We start from the raw sequence: 18,739 nt of genomic DNA, 5'->3' as shown, positions 1-18,739 counted from the left end.
GACAGACACTAATTCATTTTTCCTATCATCCTTAATTCTGCAAGGAAGCTGAAATGAGGCAAATCAAAATCTAGACCTACGACTACAAGCTTTTTAGCAACAAAATCTTAGATATTCAGATATTGAGCTTAATAAAACTAATTATTCAAAAAAAAGCATTTGCTGCATAGCATTGACTCAGTATTCTTTTCAAGCTGTTTTTCATTTTCAAAAAAAGATTAGGCACCTCATTGCTGTATTTGACCTACAAATCACTGACTTACATTAAGCTGCAGTAGTATTTTCTCCTCTTCCCATATAACAGGGCTCATTTTATTACTGCCTATATAAAAAACTGTGGAGAAATATAACTTCATATTTTAAGCCTTGCTTAAATAATTAAATGTAAAGGACTTTATATCTTCCCACAAAGCCTACATCTTATTTATGATTACAGACATGCCATTTGGGTAATTTCAGAAAGAGAATGAGGGACTTACCCTCAGTTTCTAGTTCTTTTTTAGCATCAGCAAAAAAAAGTCACTCAAAAAAAAAGTAAAGAATTAATAATTCTAGGGAAAGATATTTAAAATTTGTTTTGAAACCAGCTTTACTGAGTAAAGTCCTTTACTAACAGTTTAGGCAAATAGAAGAATGAAATTATGTCAGGCTTACAACTGATAAAGAGAAGAATTAATTTAAATCTTCAGTACATTAGGCACAGGCCAAAAAATTCCCACAGCTGCAAGACAAATTTGAGAAAGACACATCTGAAACACATCCTCCACCCCCAACTGATAGCTGAAAAATAACTGATATACCTGAAAACTACTTCACTATGCACATAAAGAGCTGAAATTAATTCTTTTGTTACTTTTTTTTCTTTGGCAAGTTTGCGCTACAAAGAAAAATTTGCACTTTTAATGATAATGACAACTAATCAAAAGGGTAAATTAAAAAAAATATATAGCATGCAGTCACTTGTGCTGTTTTCAAATTACAATAAAATAAACAACAAATCAGCAATTCCATCAGGTGCCTGTATATCAGACTGATCACATCATAAAGAACTCTGCCTGCATCTTGAAAATGTAATCAACAGTAAAATCAGAGAGCCACCTTAAATAAGCAGACAGTGCTTAGTTTTCTTTCTCTCCAACTTTAGGTAGAAATGCCTGGGAAAAAGAAACTCTTCTATTTACTGATCATCAGCTATTTTCAATTTAGGTCCTGTTTTCAACTAAACTTAGGTCACTTATAAATTGTAAGAAAATAATTGTTACGTAAATACATACAGTGGGAATCTAGTTTGTATATTCAGTTTGAAAACTGCAATAATTTTTAAGGAAGTAATTCTTTAGTCTTTGGATCCAAAGACATTACAGTCAGATCTTCCAAGCATATGTCCCTAAAAAACCAAAATTAACTAAATGGCATTAGTGTTAAAGCCACATAAGAAGGTGTTTCAGGAGCAAAAATACCCCTAAAATTCTCATTATATGCAGAAAAACATGCTACTTCAAAATAAATACTTCATTATGATAGTTCAAGAAAATGCCAAGGGACTACAACTGTTGACATTTATACAAACAATTATATGTGATTAATGAAAGGCAGCATGGCTAAATCAAATTTAATTTATGATCACTAATTTCCAAGTCCTGATAAGGTATTGGCAGCATTTTTAATTTTGACAAAGTTTTTAATGCCTGTTGTTAACTCCTGTTAAATGCCCAAGTTTCTACCACATCTGGCTTCTAATTACATACAAGGAGCAGCTGCTAAGATGTGCTCTGCCATTTGAAACAGATGATATAATTTTCCCTCACAAACAGAGCAGTTTTATGCATCATTTATGTTTTCTAACAGCCAAAACCTCTTCAAAATTACATTTCCCTATTCCTAGCAGCTGGGTTGGGCTTGCATGAACGTGAAGAGCCTTTACGGGATGCAGCAAAGAGCAAAATGAACCTACATGGAACTACTTCTCCTGGAGTACCAGTGTGAACCTCACAAAACATGGAACACTTACAAGGCCTGATGAAGTAACCAGGATGTACAGATGCTTGGCATTGCAAGAAAACAGGTAAAATAACCTAATTTAAAACAAATGTGAAGGCTTAAAACAAAATTTAGGCCATTTAATATTGCAATGGTTTGAGGGATGGAACAGACATTCAAGTTCCCAAATGCTTCAAGACAGGTAACAAAAATGACATGGGAAGATAACAGTATTTTTCACTTTGAATTTTAAAAAGGGAATCCCGTACAATGAAATTTTAATCTTCTATTTACAAGCCAAACAACAGAAAACAGACAAGAATTGTAATATTGATGATATGTGTGTACATGTTTCCTTGGTTTGCTCTGCCTTGTTGGGTAATAATTGACCTGGGTATTTTTGCAGATTTTTTCTTTTTGCTTTATATTGAGGGGGTTTTTCTGGGTGGAAAAGGAAAGAAAAGAAATTATGCCTCATTCTACTGTTTCTCCACTTCCAGCCCAGACTTATCTTCCTGGTGTTTGATTACATTTATTTAACCTTCCAGAATCAAGTCCAGAATTTTTCTGCCTATGAAAATTTAAGCCTATAAATCCCAATGTAATTGTTCTTTTGTAGTCAGCTGATGGTACTTATAATATAGACAAACATTTAACTTAGTATTTGAAACACTGCTAAGTAAAAAAACAATTATTTGTTGTTAAAAATCACAGTATTTATATAAATAGTACACCTTTTAAGCATGTTGCTCTTAAAAATAATTTGTACATGCAATGATATAACCTAAAAGTTTTAGAAGTTACAGCTTGAAACTGACACCATCACCTCAAGACGGTGATTTCAAAGGAAATATTAAAGCTGTTTGCCTTCCAAATTTTTCAGTTTGTATTCTGCTGTACCAAATTGATGTGGAATTTTTAATCCATATTTACTCATTAAAAACATCCAGTAAAGCTTAGTTACAGAAAGGTCTATGTTGCCTCTTTGCTGTTCTTAATTACCAAGTAACTCAGCACTGCAAATGGTAGGGGGAGGTGATACCTCTCTGTCTCACAGTAGCTTTCAAATATCCTTCAACCCTGTCCACAGAGGAATATTTAAAGAATGGGAAAGTTCAAGTGTTCTTTACATTTGGTATTTGACTACTCCCCTTCAGCGTCTGCAAGGGTAAAACAAATTAATATCCCTGTGCAAATTATGATTGTCTGTAGGATGCCAACATTTGGCTAGCTAGAAGCCAGAGAAACTGGATTGTGACAATTTCCCCATTTCTCATGGATTATGGAACAGCTGTCAGATGGTAACAACTTACACTATTAAGCTAGTCTGCATTTGAACTGGTGACCTAGGAGTGAAATATGCTCTCTCTCATGATCGTTCATTCTCTCATTAACAAGGCCCCTGAGTCTTTTGCTTTCCACTGAATAGTTCTTCCTTTTTTCCTTCTTTTACCTTTTTTTTTTTTTTTCCCCCAAGTCAAATGTATTTTCCTGATTATCCAGTAGGATTACTCCACCTGGTGCATTGCTTTCAGACACCCATGATCAGGGACAGAACAATTGCTGGCTGGAAACTTAAAATGGAGAACATAAAAGACAGTAAAGAATGAGTACAGTGTACCACATAGCTGAGATACAGGTTGTAAATAATTTTAAGACTAAAATTCAAAATTCAGGCAAGGATGTAAAGCCTAATGCTATATTTTTATACAGTAGCACTGCCTACACCAGATTTGTCAGCACTGAGATTGAACAAGAAAAGCAGAGTTCATCCTGATGGAAAAGCACTGAGTTCAAAGAAGCTATATATCAATATATCTGCCAAAATGTCACAGAGGATGAACAACCTGTCCTAGAAATATCACACGTTCTTGCTTTCCAACTCCTGTAACATTATTAACAAGCTGATACCTCTTAAAGACTCAACAAACTCCTGCAGGATTTTACTGAACATACCCTGAGGCAATGGATATTGTAGAACTATAAAAATCACAGAAAGATATACTAGAGACAAAAAGAACCCTACAACCCCACTATCAAAAGACACAAAACTGTCAAAGTGACTATTTATTCACTAGAGATGCAGAAAACTAGGAGAAAAATAAAAGAGGTAGCAGCCACTTAATCCTCAAAGCAAGGAAGAGTGGATGACACCCAAACAGAGGAGCAAGAAGCATAAAAAATAAACTATCATTAAGAAAGAATAACAGGCATTTAGTAGCCCCAAATCCCAACTATGTTTCCATTCATCTTTCTTGGCATAATGGACTAGTAGGAAAGTGGAATGGCAAAAAGGGAAGGAAGATTCACAGCACTTACCCATATTTAAAGGACGTGGCAGAGTTAATTCCTTGGATATGCAAGACTATATAGGATTTAGCAGTAGAATAAAAAACAGCACAAGAGCAGGCTAGAAATTCTAAAGCACCCTTTTGCCTTTTTTCTTTTTACAAAAACAAGTGAAATAAATAGCTGGTTAGTGACTTCTCTTATTTTTTGCAATGTGATTTTGCAAAGAAGTATAAAATGGAGTTCCCAAACAATATATAGCAACTACTTATATAAATAAATACTATGTCATTAATCAAAGGGTCTGACCTGAGGCATATAAAGCAGGCACCTTTTTCAGTCTACTAGGCAATTAAAATTAAGTCTGGACACTCTTACAAGTGAAGGAAGGTGCCACTTTGTGTTGCAACATTTAATTTTAACAGAGATTCTAAGTGTGTTGGTGTTCCTGCAAGCTAGGGGTTAAATTACTCTCTCCTCTGTTTGAACCATAACCAAAAAGCATTTTATGAGTGCAATAATGCACTTCAATAAATGGAGCTCACAATGGATACTCGCTTTTCTCTGGGGAATGAAGAAAACTTGTGTTCTCTTTCTGCTTCACAACACATTGGCAGTCTGAGGTATCCTTTGAATGCACAGAGCCCGTTGTATATTACTGGATATATTTCACTTAACTGCAGGAAGCAGTTCAGTACAGCCCCTCAACAAAGGTCTAACTATTGTCATCTCTACAACTGTTACCTTTCTTACTAGTGCAGAAATCAGCACATTATTTCTTAACTCCAACTGAGCTCCCATTTCCTTTTTGGGGAAAAAATTGTGAGGCAATCATGGAAAAGGGCCTTAAATTTAAACCCCATATATTTAAATTCTCTTATTTATACTACAATAGCCACTCTATTACCATAATAATAGGCATATGAATATAAATAAATGCTTCACTTCATTTTTGTCAGCATTTGCAGAAAATAATATGACAGAGAGCAGGGCTCCAGGGACTCATCTGACATTATTGAACAACCTCTTTGCCTAGGATATGCCTGTACTGCCCTGCTTCAGACAGATTACACAAAGGAAGATCTACTGTTGGCTTTTCAATGGAAGTCTCACAGACTAATCCCTGCTACACAAAGAATTCGTTAATGGGAATGCAAATATCATCACCTGTATAAAGCAAAACAAAAAACCCAAAGCAAGAAATCTCAACAATTTATAACCCAGATAAATACTTTCTAAGGAATGTTTCTGAGGGGGCCCTGTGAGGATTCTTTCTGCATGCACCTCAAGCAGCAATGGCTAATATTTCCCATATAAAATTTATATTAAAACTTTACAATTCCATTTCAAAACCAATGAAATGTAAGAGAGGTTTTTATCTTCAGAGGCCATAAAACTTAACAATAATATACCGTAACATAAAAGGGCACAGTATCAAGTGCTATATTACTGGATATAACTCACCAAACTAATTTCTGAACATTTAGTAGTGGTAAAACTACCAAACTAATCTGAAACAATTATTTTTAATGGAAATGCACCATATATTATAGACCAGTTTAAAACTTCAAGAAATTTGGGATACTCTGCTGTGAAAGGATTTCCAGTATTGCAGCTGGGGAATATCCCACAGCGCCATGAGGAGCAATGCTCCAGGAAAGAGCTTGTTACCACTTTAAACTGCAGAAGGAAAAGAAGGGGTGTGGGGGCAAATCAGGCTCTCAGTGGGGCTCCTTTCAGGATGGAGTCCTGCTGGTCCTGGGTATATTGGATAGCACCTCATACCCTGAGAGAAGTCAGGAAGGTCAGAGTCGTTATTCATAGCAGAAGGCTACTAAAGTAAAGATTTAGAAGGTCATTAGAGATCATTTAAACAATAGCCTTTAGTTTATTCAGCAAAATAAGAGGCACTCTCATTTCTACATGTAATCACTTGGAGACAGATACTGCCCTGCAGTCTACAAGCTAAAAATATATATATTTTAATGAAATGTGGCCAATTACTTGCTTTTTATATTTTGCCTTTCAAGTGCACTTGAATGTCAAAACCCCACAAATTTCCAGTTCTTATAAAGTCTCATGGGGAATAAAAAAAATAAAAAAAGGAAATTTAGATATCTACAGTATTAACAGCTTGAACCATAAACTTGTTTAAAATTAACATGGGGGAGCCATCTCCAAAAAAACCTAGGGGTCAAATGGCACACCTGAGGCCATCTAGATAGAGCTACAAAAGACAAAGGTCTCATGCAAAATTTCCCTAAATGGATTAAGATAAAGTCACAGCTCTGAAAGGAATACTTTTCTGACTCTTCAAAAATTATTAATGACTTGATTTAAGAATTAATTTAAGTCATAATATCAGAGCTGAATTTTTGTACTGTTTCACTGCTGATCTTTAATAGCTTTTCAGATGTGCATCAATTGAAGATGAATTTATAAAGAAGGAAAAAAAAAAAAGTAGAAAGTTACCTGACTATATAAAACAGCAATGTAAGAAAGCCATTTGTGAATATATTAAGCCTGACCTTAAACAGGTGGAAATCCACAAAGCTTTGTTTTACACCAGCTGAGAATCTGACCTATTGAACTTAAGGTGACATTTACCATCAATCTTTTATTTTTTTAACAGCTATTGACAGCTTTCTATGTATTGTATGAACTAGTGTGAACTAAATCTATTAGCTGCTGTATTCAAGAGTCAGGAGAGTGACATTAGAAATAATATGGACCAAGTTCAGCTCTTTCTTTCCATTTTTTCCTCCTACTGTGATTTACAATTCTCTTTCAGAACTTGATATTTCTCCTTGACACTATTCAGGCTACCTTGTCTTATTTCAATAAATAAAACTATCAGAAAATTAAAGTGAAGCGTGCAGAAAGAAAATTAAGAGATTAAGGGTAAATTGAGGATGCTCCAAAGCAGTAAAAGTAAATTGATTTTTATTGCAATGAAACCACCTGTAATAGGCTGCTTCAGCACTCTTGTACCATGGGATAAAGGGCTGGCCTGCCCACACATCAAAGCACAGAGGGTGAGGTTCACCACAAAGTCACTTCTCAGCTGAGGATCATCCTTAGCAGGTGGTAGGAGAATGGAGGGAGGCCTGGCCCTTGCCTGCAACATTTCTACTCAGAAAGGCAGGTATAGAATTTATACGCTCTTGGAAAAGCAAGAGAAACAGGAAATTACCTGCATTTAGATTTTACTTTTATTTCCCAGGAGCACTGGCGATACTGCCTTTTATTTGGGATGAATAATGGGATAATCATCACATGCAGAAAGATCTCCAGTGTGGAATACAGGAGCAAAAAGTAGAATAACAAGGAAAAGAAGGGGGATGAAAAAAAAATAAATGTGAACTGCTGATAAAGAACAGAATCAACGTAGTAAAAAACACCAGCCTTCTTCTGCAATGGAGTATCATGGAAATTAGGGTGGAGAGGAAGCTGGCTTGACCTGCAGATGCAGAGAGCTTCTGCTTCACACCCTGGGAGACATCTAGCTAGGAGAAAGGACATCCTTTCTATAGGGGTGAGAGAATAGAAAGAAGAGTTGTCTCACGGGAGCTGATATGATAACCAGTTGGTTACAAAAAAAGGTGTTGTTCTTGGTTTTGATATATTATTGATATCATTCCCATCTCTCTCTATATTCACACCATGGGTTCCCTGGCTGGCCTGGTCCTGTTATAGCCACCCACAGTGGCCATAGGGTACAGCCAGTAACCATTTATCCTACAATAAAAAGTTCAGTCTAAAATGCCTGGGCAACCTTGGGCTTAGCAGCAGTACAGTGCCACATATGGAAAACTGAAGATGAGGAGATGATTGAAATGGAAATCTTAACAACTAACAAACTGCAGCAAAAGAACTTGTAGTTAATCCTTTCATTGTGCCACTGGATATTACTCCATGCCATTAATTTGACAGTGCATCTATATTTCTGTGCACTCAAAGCTGCAAAATAATTTGAATATATCACAGAATGTGGTGGAGGGAAGTAGGAGATGGTGGCAGCTGCAAAGGAAGCAGTTTGGATTTAGCATTTGGGAGCAAATTAACAAATAATACAAAGTAGCTAATTGATCATTGAGAATTCATGTCAAGAATCCTGGCTAGTAAGCAAAGCTGATGAGGGTATAAAACCAATCTCACTGGGCTATAGCTCTTGGGCTTCCAACATCTGTTACAAATAAATTTACCCTGCTTTCTGATGAAGTTTTTCCTCTTACCCTCAAGAGCACTCAAAAAATGGTCTTTGAATGTAGGAAAATAAAGTACACTTTCCACAAAGTTTCACTTTCCACATCCCAGTCTCAATCTGTGAGTTCCAGCCTCAGCTCCTCAGATTGCTGAGATATTATAAATTTTTGATCCAAGTCCAATCTATACATATCCTCAGTAAACATTTAATTTCAATAAAATGTTGTTTATGCAATGAATACTTTTGTTGAAGCAGATTCTATTTCCTAAATACATTAATCAACATCACAGCTCTATTTAGTCTTGAAAAGAAACAGCAACAAAAGCACATACCACCACCACAAAACAAGGAAAACAACCCAAATGCTTATCAGCAGCCAGATATTGGAAAAATAACTCTGCATGTATAAAATTTTCAAGTAAGGCAACATTTGCTAAAACTCCATCTTCTGGCCTTTCTTTGAGAGCAGGCAAGAGTGGCTTTTACCTAACCTTAATTTGAGTGTCCATCACCAATAAAGAAATACAGATACTTTCAGGTATATGACTCACCTTAAATACAAATTTTAGGGGGCACCAACTCTCTGGACACAGTCATTGCCCTCCACTGACATTTTGGTCGAGCTGTTAGAGTGGAACAGTGCAAGCCCATTCTGAAGATAACTGACTTGGGATGGCAGATTCCTTCCCACTGTGGACACTTGGTTAACAATTCAGTACAATCTAAAACTGGAAGGAAATAAAGCTGTTCTTCTCAACACTTCCAGAAGACATCTGACACCCAGCCTGCAAGGGAGTGCATCAGAAAACTGTTAAAGCAGATGGTTTTCTCCTCCATTCTGCATATCCAAGGCTTTGCTCATTCCCAGTCGGTTCCTCATTGTCACTCATCTGTGACTTCACTCTCCATCTGTATTGCCGTATGCTGAGTGATAAGGTCATATCAAAATCCTACCCATAATTAAAAAAAAAAAGCTTGCTATGTAGCAGCTTAGGCAAACAACATTAAATTTAAACAGCAGTATTAAAAAAGTCCCCTAACTCCCATCTCAAATGAAAACATAACTACTCTACAAGTACATGAGCATAAAACTAATGTTACATTCAAATTCTGCCGATGTTCAAGCTCATAGATCTCAAACATCAATACTCTGGATTGCTTTAGGGTGCTTTTTTTGTCTGATGAAGAGTTTTTTGTCTTTATCATACATTTCTGTACAAAGAAATAGAGTATCAGATATTCTTTATAGTAACCATACCTAGACAAAAAAGAAGAAACCTACAAAGTGGCTGAAGTAAACTATTTCACAACAAAAGGGGTTTTTTTTCTCTCTGTCACATATTACTGCCTCACCCTGACATTCTAAAATACCCAACAAAATGGTGGCAAAATTTATGTAGATACTCAGACCTCCAATGTCCCTAAACCTGCTGACACAATATCCTTCTCTCAGGATGCTACTTCTCATGGGTGATGAAGCAAAGAACGCCTTAATCTGCACATGTCAAGATAAGTAAAATTCATGTCAGCCCTTGCAAAACAAAACTACTAGTGCAGAAGGTCACTAACCACTTCAGGCCAAACAATGAACTAAGGAACTTGTCCTGCAAACTTTTTTTCCACAACAATGCAGAGTCAATGGAGAACATGAAGAATATCTGAAAGCAAATGAAGGTAAACCCTTGTTCAAGGGCTTTTGCAGGAACAGGAAGCATTATCCTGCAAATTTACTGTTCTAGAATTCTGAAATTGGGTTACATATTAAAAGCTGTTAGTTATTCCCCTCATAGCCCAGGAAGAATTGTAGGTGTGAATATAAGCATAGAATACCAGTTCAGCAAAACATTTAATCTTGTGCTCTCAACTATCTCCACTCAGCAAACTCCCTTGACTCAGATGAAAATTTTAAATCCTCTAGGTAACAAACAGTGGAGAAAACCACTATATACTGAAATGATGAGCTCACAGGGATCATTTTTATGCTTATACAAACTAATGGCAATACTTGAAATAACATTGGCCCACATAGTCACCCAATAGCTATATAACTGAAAAATAAGAAGGAAGAAACAGTTGAAAAATAAATACATATACATATATCTGTATGTATCTAAAACCCATAAACCAGTCAGAATGCTTCAAACCATAAGCTTTTCTAGCTTAGTACTGAGCACATTAGTCAGTGAGGAAAAGAAAGGACAAGGATAATTCAGGTATGCAGAACTGCTTCTCTGGTATGACTGTCCAATTTGTAGCAGTTCCTGGCTAAGTCTTAGTTCAAATCTACATCTTCACTCATTATATTTTGTATAGATTGTTTTTTCCCTAATGTATTTAATTGATGTTTTAATCATTTTTGCCACTGCAGCATTTGCCAATGTGGTCCATGTGCTATACAAGTAATTAATTTACATTTTGTAAGTGTGCTATTAAAACAGATATATTGGTTTGGTTCATGAAATTTGATATATTTGGTAAGTTTGGTGCTCCTTATGGACAGAAATCCCTTCAGCTGCTGAGTTCAGTATGGATGGTGCAGGATACACCAGCTCAGTGAGCCCACAGGTATCACAGTGCCATTCCTGGCATTTTGTAAAGCTGTGTGAGGAGCAGGAAACTTCTACATTTCTGTCTTTTCAAACAATTTGCTCATCTGCTTCCAACACAAATCTGAATGTATTCCCTTACCAGGTGGATCTAAAGGACAGTGGGGCAGGACCTGTGGGCAGTTTTTGTCTCCCTCCTGCTGCTCTCAATGCAAAGGGAGGGCTGAAGCACTTTCCACTGAGGTCACCTCACATCTACAAATGGGGGCAGTAAAGCAGCTGCCCCTGCACTGTTCTGCCTCCACAGCTGCAGACAAGAAGCACTGATATTATGTTCCTTTTGGGTTTCCCATAGGAAATAACTTCTCCCAAAAACCACAAAAAATTCTTGGGCATGACAAAAAATCTTTTGCATTTGTTATGACAAGATATAATCTTCCAGAGAGATGAATTATTACTGATATAAACAAAAAAGCAATTTCACCTTCAGTCTCTATTTCCTCCCAATATGCCTCATGAGTTGCAACCAAAGATAAGCGTAACATTAGGGAAGAAAAATCCCAAACTTCTCTGTATTGAATAAAAGTTACCACAAATAAATGCATTTAAAGCAAAACCAAACCACAGAAAATGAAAAATTAAAACCATAAATGTAAATTTAAAATTAAGAAGACACTCTCAAGTCTTCATCTGCATAATCCAATTATCACCAACATGCTAGCTACAGACTGCTCTGAAGTAGATGGCATTTCCATGTCAGGATTTTAACTTTCTTGATATTTGTGATTTCAGACACCAAGGCTAGCTAATACAAAATCAAATCTTGATAGGCGCAGGCAGAAGAGGAAATCACACAAACAGTGCAAGCCAACAAATTGTGGATTTTTGCAATCATAAAACATCACATCACAATGCTCACAGAAATTTTTCATGCAATCAAGGCTAACACAGATTTGGTAAGAAAAACCCCTCAAAGGCTGTTCTCAGTGTTAATTCTTAAACTGAGATAGTCACTTATTTGAAGCCTTAAATTACTATGAAGCATGTTATTACACTTCAGGTGTAGCTTAAAGATTTTCAGGAATGATAAGCATGGATTTGTGAATGAATCTTATTTAGCTTCACAAAGAGCAAGTGACAAACAAAAAGCCTGATTGTATCTTAAGAATTGACTAATATCAGTTAGTTTCTTTAATTAGAACCCCAAAATATTTTGCAATTTCAGGGTGATTGCGCAGAACGCAAATTTGAGATTTTTGCTGAATTTTACATTTTGTTCACAAGAGAAGAAACATTTCTATGGGACACTGGGCAGATTTCAAAGGCAGTGAAAGGGGGTAGGAATCTCTTCTTCCAAGGGATTTTCAGAAGCAGTTGGTCTAAATTCACTCCAAAATCCTTTTGTATGCAGATTAACACTCTCTCATTTACATAAGAAAAATCTCTCCCTCAAATCTTGCAGTTGTCATGCACAGTAGCGACTCCGGGCTGTCCCTTTGATTACATTATAAATTAATATTTGCCCTGGGTTTCCAATCAATGGGAAGGAGTATTTTGTCAAAAGGCAGGCTGCTGGCAGCACTGGAGCATATTCATGAGGGCTTAGCGCTGATTGCGGCGCACGGGCAGAGCGTCTGAGCCGCGCTTTGTGCACCTTGCATCCCTCCTGGAGATTTTCCACGGGCTCTAATAGCTCCCAGTTGGCCTCCCCATGGCAGACCCCTGCACAGCTGGGAAGCCAGAGTTGCTATGGAGCACCACCACCATTACTGAACAAAGGTGCAGAACAGTGCATGGCAGCTGACACGCAGCTCGGGAAGGCATTAAGTGTCTTTACCGAGCTGTCACTTACAGCCCTGTGGGACACACAGGCAAGCCACGGGTCCAGGAAAATAATATAGTGCATTAGCAATAACTGTGACAGAAAGCTGAAGGGGTTACGCAGAATTAGGTGTACCACATATGGCTGTGCTTGGCAAAGGTTGACTGAACTAATATTGACTGTTTCAAAGCACACGGCTCTGCTCCAGCCTCACAGAAACTCAGATGTGGTGCTAGAATGATGATCTGACAAAGAGCTATTACCTATATTAAATATAAATTTATATTAGACACTATATGTATTATAAAATAGATGTATATCTATTAATGTATCTATATTAGAGTGCATCACACTCTTTTGAAACTTACACATGCCAGCCTATGAATTGTGATTGCACATCCCTACACCACAGCTTATGCCTTATAAGCCAAGTGGTGCTCTTCACTATTTTGCATTTCTTCACTAATTTTGTATTTCTGACACTCTCTTCTGTAACTTGGAAAAACCTCCACAGTCAAATTATTATGATCCATCAAGTGTCCCTAATACTGTCAACATCTTCAGCTCTTGGAGCCAATCTATCAAATATGCTTATTCATATACATTTTTAATCACAGGTTTACACAAGAGAGGAAACACAGACTTGTTCTTCCTCCTCCAATTTTTTTTTTCAGAGGAACACTATCAACAGGCATGTGGCCATAAAAACCCATCAACTCTTGCTGGATAAATACAAGCAAGTCTTCTCTTGTATTAAAATATAATTTACTTCGCGGAACCTTCCAGTTTACAAGCCCTCATATTCTTTTTATCTAAGTTTGAAAGTCTCTCACTAAATCAAATGCTCCCCTGGGATGTAAATATGTATGCATCATATCAGGAAATCCTGATCTTCATATGACCTTGTGAATGTATTCACTATAATTTAGGGTCAGAGAATAAGCAATTTTTAGAGTTATCATTACAGCTGTGGTTACAGGTAACCTATACTGAACATACTGGATCCAGTCTAGTGTGAGGTATGAATTCATTTGACCAGGGACAATCCTATAGAGCAGAAAACAGCTGATCAAACCAAGACACTGCCCACCTACCAGAACTTCTGCAATCAACACTGTCCCTATCAATCCATGAATAATTACCACTGTAGATCACCAGAGATTACTGCTCTAGATCACCAACAGGACAACACTAGCTTATCTATTCAGGGTTTTACTGCATTCTGGAAATATTTAGGTGTTTCCTCTGGATCAGGACCTTTTCCAGAGCAACACGTGCAGTAGGAGCAAAAAGTCTTTATCTCCCAAAGATTCCAAGACCCTTTCTTTTTCTACAAAGTCTTTTTGTTTATGTTTATCATGGCTAAATACTATTCTATATCATTATTTCAGAGTGGATTTTGGTGGGTTTTTTTTTTTTTTTTTTTTTTTTTGTTGCTAGTTTTTTGGTTTTTTTTTGAGAATGCAAGTCTTTGCTACAGCTAATGAAAAGAATTGAGGAGTAGAGGGGCTTATTTTAAACCTCAAAAAATAGGAGAGATTTGCTTTGACAAAAGCCACTTCCATTTTATGGGCCAGATGGATAAGGCTTTGCAGATCTATGGAAATGCAAACCTGTTCCACATTTCTCAACTAAGTTGTCTCAGTTGTCTCCAGAGGAATTAGATACTGCAGTGGTGCAGTGAATAGGAGTACTGCAGTAAGTATTTTTTAAATAATTTCTGATAATTCAATAATTTCAAGAAATGCTCTGAAGATGTTATGGCTATGAATAAGGAATATTTTATATCAATTTTTAAGAACTTTTTTTATCATTACACGTGGTATTGACATGAAACAAAAACAACTTAAACTGAGACTTCCTAAAGCATTGGAAAGAAGTAAAAAAGAATTATAGAGCTGCCAACCTTTCTCCTAAAGTAACATTGTCTTTCTGTTAATAAATTAATTCAAGTCCACTACAGCTAGTCAAACATAGGTTTTCTTGTTTAATTTTGGGGGTTAAGTGCATCATACCTTTATTTTAACATTTGCCCAAATAATTCAAATCAACACTGGCAAAAAAAAAAAGAAAAATGACAGATGCCCATTAGCATAACTGACTGATCGAAAAATAACATTAATGCCTTATTACTTATAACATATTCACCCAAATGTTTCATTAACTTTGTAATGCAATATTAATGAGAAAGATAACTAAAATTTTCTGGACCCAGCAAGTGCAAACTGCCAGCTAATCATTAAATCCCAGCTCTCCTTTCACTTAGTTTCATCTGCACAGGTTCCTCACAAATTCCCATTCACAGATCACAAAAGAACAATTTGGGTTACTTCAAGAATTAATTAGACATTTGTATGAAAGCCACTAGAACAACTGCTCCTCCTGCGAGTTCATAAAGCTGTTTAATTTGCTCTTGTATTTTCATTCAGAGAAGCTGGCAACACCACAATAAAACACAGCATGCAGAGATAGCAAGCCAAATTTCTTACTTAATTGTTCACTTTCATTTACTATGCTCATTTAAAAGAAGCAAGCACTAACACCTTTTAACCTCAGCAGTGACACAGCTGGGGCACTCTTCACACATAATACAGAGTGACTTGGAATAACGTGCCCCTTGTCAATCTGTAAAGAGCATTCAGGGTGAGATTTAAAGTCTGTGCTTGCATTAGCAAAAGGCTGAAAACCCCTCTCTTGTACAGTTTAGCTTTTATTATGTTTATGTCTTGGCAGCTAATTGCCTGAAGAAAGGGAAAGAAATGCTGAACAGGAAGTATTGAAATGTGTATTAAATGCTGAAGAATAATAAGACAGCATAATTACTGATTTCTTTTCTTTTTCTTTTCTGGAACATCTTACCTTCTTCACTGAGGAGTTAAATAGCCATTTGAATGATGCTCTTTTGCAAAGCTGTCTTTATAAAGCTTCTATTGAGCAGAAGTAATAGACAGGCTCCTATACAGGGCACAGGACGGATCGGATTTCTGTATTCAGCAGAGGTATTCCACAAGAAACTTGGCTTAGCCATGGAAATAATGTCACTGAAAAGTCAGAGTGAGCCCTGTGGAGAGCTAATCGAGGGTGGAGATGAAGATAATCCTCCCTCTGAACAGCAGCCCTGGCTAACCACAGCTAATATCTGCTCCATACTACCGCAATATATTTTCCTAGTCTCCCACCACGGAGCTGGAAAGCACTGGTGCTTTCTCCCTCAACCTGAAAGTCCTTTTAAGATTTTCAAATCTGCTGTCTGCAAAGGAAAATTTAGCCACTCAGACTCATGTGCAATGTGAAAACTGGCTGGAGCATACCAGCACTGATGTCCATCTGTCAGCATGGCACTTAGCCCACAGACAAGGTGGGATGCCAGTTCCAGTAGGGTGTAGGTGCCAATTAAATACAAATTTAGAGTGATAGCCTGCAGAAGGCAGAAAATAGCATAGAAAGAGGCATTTCTGATGGCAAATACTGCCAATTGTTTTATTATAAGGGATCACTTGTGTTGATGATAGCAGGCATTACGAGTCAGATCCAGACCCCATGAAAGTCAAAGTAGCCTTCCAAACACCACAGAAAGTATACATATGTAATATGTGTCACAGTCTGCTCTTGCTAACTTGAATAGCAAGACTATTTAATTTGTCAGAACAACTGAGGCCTTAGAGAACATGCCTTTTCCCAATCAATCTGCATGACAGTGAAAACTCTCTGTGCACAGAAAGTACTAATTATATGTGATTGACAAGGTAAAGACTGCAATGCTTACCCTAAAAAAAAAAAAAATAAAAAAAGCCACAACACAAAAGTACACTAAAAGAAAAGCTTGGCTGATTGTAACTCTGTCTTCATTCTTCCCCTGGCAAACAGGTTGCAATTAAGTTATATTCATGCCAGCTACCTCCTAAGCAATTTCTGAAACAAACGTGCTACCAAGATAAACAAAAATCTGGAAATTTGCATTTATTCTTCAGTGAATAGTGCTCAAAGAATACCTAAAACACATTAAGACATTGTTATTATTATTACTTTTCACACTCTCATATTCCCTTTTCAATTCCTTCCTCCTTTGTTTTATTACCTACCTTCCAACCTCTGTTACTCCAGCCTTCCCCTCCTCCAGAGATGAAGGAGGATGGAAAAAAGCACCCCACACACCCCAATGGTTTCTGTAAAGTGGAAGGGGTGAGTAGAGAAGAGCTGCAAAGGCAGCATAAAGAAAGGTAGCAGGAGGGGAATTGATATCAAACAAGTCAGGCCTCTCAGGTGTGGGTCCAAACTCAAAGCTATTGGAAGCAGCTGCAGGTGGGAGGGCAGTGGCTCAGAGAGGTCAAACCATGAGCAGCTGTGGGTTGTCAGATATGGACTGTGGTGATGGACAGTGCCTTCCTTCAGCCCAGCTCCTGGAGCTCCACACTTGGAAGACAGGCAGATGGAGCACAGAGGAGGAACATGGATCACTTCACACCAGGCTTTCAGAAACAACCACTTTCCCAATTCAAACTGCTCTTCCTCACTTATTTTTTCCCCTCCTTTCAACCTCTTGCCCGCCCTGCTTCCCCCCATCACTGCTCCCCCCCAATCCCTATCTGCCATCTCTAGATGTTGGCAAATGCTGCCAATAGGCACAGTTAAGCTGTTCTGAAAGTTTGCAAAAGAGATTATATTGGGGTTTATGCAGCGCATAAACTCCTCCTGCCACTGTAAATGGAAAAGTGTTGCACAGGCACACTGTTACAGTAGGAGAGTTGAACATCTTGGTATTAATATGGTTCTTAATGCTTGTTCTGTGAGGTGTATCACTCAACCTTCCCCTTCCCAAGCTTTACTTGAAACTATCAGGGAAATAATATCTCATTTCTAATGCCTTTCTTTGTTCTTCTGTCCAAATTACAGCATTTCAAAGTGTCAAATTCAGCTATCAGGCAGATTTCTGCAACTACAACAGCATCTTTTTTTCTGTCAAGATGTTGTTGTTGCTGTATTATTCAGAGACAGAAAATTTTAAAAATCTCCAACATTCTATATAGAAATAATATATGCAATCTCTTCATAGTACATTTCATAAAATATTCAACATTAATTTTCATTAATTCATGTAGGAGGATTACTAGTGTCTGCTTTACAAGGAACTGAAATTTATAGGGGTACGTAAACATCCTGCATTAGAACAGGATATAATAAGGCTTTTTCAGAATCCTTAACATCAAATGTTTGGTATACCTAGTATCTTTAGGTGCCAGTTTGGACTGGGGTGCTTTTTCTATTCAAATCTTCCCTTAGAGAAGCTTTGAAGAATGAATTTCATATCTAGGAAGAAAAAAACTGAAAATTTAATAACTCCACGTTTGTTTTCCATTTCCTTTCTCTCCTAGAACAACCTCATCACTCTCCTCTCTCAAAAATATTAACTGCAGCAACTTTCTTTATACTGTGTAATACATTCTCATTTTACTGAAAATAGTTTGGGGAAGATGAGCTTCTGGAATTGCAGTCTGATTTCCAGTTCCTACAAAAGACCCTGGTAAAAATCACTTTTGCTGAATTCATCACTGAAAAGCACAGAACAAGTTATCTCTAACAAATACACTGAACCTTAGGTAATATCCCATCACAGAACAAAATTAATCACACTCTAAACCACATGAGAATTTCACAAAAGAGAAATAAAAATCTGTCAAACACTGGAATGCAAACAGATGATGGGCACCAGAAACAGCAACCAGTTAATAACAAAGGACTGACTATAAAGTACAATGCAGTCCCTCAGTGTGGCCTAAGCAGTGCATGTCTTCAGATTTGTCACTGAATTGTAAAATCAAAAGCCTGTTATTGAAATTATCTTGCAAGTGGGCTTCCCTTAACATTCCTTGTAATGTTTGACAGACATGGCTTAAC

The 18,739-nt window shown here is 37.1% G+C and overlaps 1 long non-coding RNA gene across 2 annotated transcripts in view; it reads right to left on the bottom strand.

The window, feature by feature from the left end:
- LOC306799651 overlaps window positions 1–17,065 on the bottom strand; it is a 274,779-nt gene extending 257,714 nt beyond the window's left edge. For both annotated transcript variants that reach the window (XR_013773651.1, XR_013773652.1), the window contains exon 1: window positions 16,927–17,065. This is a non-coding gene — a long non-coding RNA (uncharacterized lncRNA). The remainder of the gene's footprint in view (window positions 1–16,926) is intronic.
- Window positions 17,066–18,739: the final 1,674 nt, after the last annotated feature.

This window comes from Erithacus rubecula (assembly GCF_903797595.1).
Source record: "Erithacus rubecula genome assembly, chromosome: 1".
NCBI classification, from domain to species: Eukaryota; Metazoa; Chordata; class Aves; order Passeriformes; family Muscicapidae; genus Erithacus; species Erithacus rubecula.
This window is presented reverse-complemented; position numbering and strand designations above follow the sequence as displayed.